The following is a 1,731-nucleotide window of genomic DNA, read 5'->3' on the forward strand; positions in this document are numbered from 1 at the left end:
TCTCTGTCCCGGAAGCACAGCATCTTTCTGTGTCTCCGTTAACAGGACCTTTGGAACAATTTCAAAGTTGCCCATTTCCTACGCATGACTGTAACTGACTTCTTCTGCCTCACGTAATAGTGAGAGAGAGAGAGCAGAAGAGTGAATGGGCTCTGCCTTCCACCAACACAGCTTGCAAGTGGAAACAAAATGGTTCAATTATCCACCAGTGGAGAGAGCCCGGTTCCTGGGGACGGGGCAAACAGCAGCGTCCTGGGAGCACTGAGACAGATTGAGAAGCAGATGTTCTTGAAAATCTTCCCTGCTTGCAATTCTGGGAGCAATGTACAATGAGTTTCGTACTGAGCAAGTCTCAGTTGCTTCAGGAGCTGGCTGCGCCCATGGTTGGTGGCTCGTTGGTCTCGGGGTATTATGCTAGCTTTGGTTATGCTAGCTTTGGGTTTTCTAGCTTATCCAGACGTGTGGGAGATACCGGATTCCAATCCCAGGCGAACCCTCATTTCTTAAATTGACCTGAGCAAAAATGCCGGATCAGTTTTCTCAAAAACCGCTTCATTAAATCAGATCGGACTGCCTGAATTAGGTATGGGACTGAGGTTTACCTTCTCTAAAGATAAACATGCAGGCTGAATCCGTGATGAAGAAAGCGAATGCAATGTTGTCATTTATCTCAAGAGGGTTGGAATATAAAAGCAGCGATGTGCTACTGAGCCTTTATAAAGCTCTGGTTATGCCCCATTTGGAGTACTGTGTCCAGTTTTGGCCCCACACCTCAGGAGGCACATACTGGCACTGGAGCGTGTCCAGCCGAGATTCACACGGATGATCTCTGGAATGGCAGGTCGAACATAAGAGTAACGGCTGAAGATCCTGGGATTGTATTCATTAGAGTTTAGAAGGTTAAGGGGAGATCTAATAGAAACTTACTTTAAGTGCGGCACGGTGGCACAGTGGTTAGCACTGCTGCCTCACAGCGCCTGAGACCCGGGTTCAATTCCCGACTCAGGCGACTGACTGTGTGGAGTTTGCACATTCTCCCTGTGTCTGCGTGGGTGTGCTCCGGTTTCCTCCTACAGTCCAAAGATGTGCGGGTCGGGTGAATTGGCCATGCTAAATTGCCCGTAGTGTTAGGTTAAAGGGGTAAATGTAGGGGTATGGGTGGGTTGCGCTTCGGCGGGTCGGTGTGGACTTGTTGGGCCGGAGGGCCTGTTTCCACACAGTAAGTAATCTAATGAGTGGGAAGTCCATCTAAAGGGTGGACGCTAAGAAACTGATTCCGTTACGCGAAGAGACTAGTCATCACTAAAATAAGCAAAAGTAACATTAGGAAGACCGTTTTCGCACAGGGAGTGGGTTCCTGCAGTGACAAAGAGGTAGATTCAATGGACACAAAAGGGAATTCAGTGGGCATGTTCAATGTAACAATGTGCAGATTTACAGGGTGAAGGCGACAGAATGAGACACTTAATTACATATTGTGTTGAACCAGCAGAGCTAAGGTGGGCTGCGTAGCCTCAGTCTGCGCTGTCACACATTTTGTGATTCTGAGTGAAATCGGAGTTGGACCAACAGAACGTAGGAAATTTGACAACGGATATATTCTGCCCACCAGGATACTCCATCACAGCAATGAAGGTGTTTTGACGTCATTCTCGAAGGTACATGACACAATGCAGATTCAAAACCGAGTATTCCTTTGAATCACTGAGTAATTTGTTTACAGTTATTCAG

This window comes from Chiloscyllium plagiosum, unplaced genomic scaffold (assembly GCF_004010195.1).
Source record: "Chiloscyllium plagiosum isolate BGI_BamShark_2017 unplaced genomic scaffold, ASM401019v2 scaf_51740, whole genome shotgun sequence".
NCBI classification, from domain to species: Eukaryota; Metazoa; Chordata; class Chondrichthyes; order Orectolobiformes; family Hemiscylliidae; genus Chiloscyllium; species Chiloscyllium plagiosum.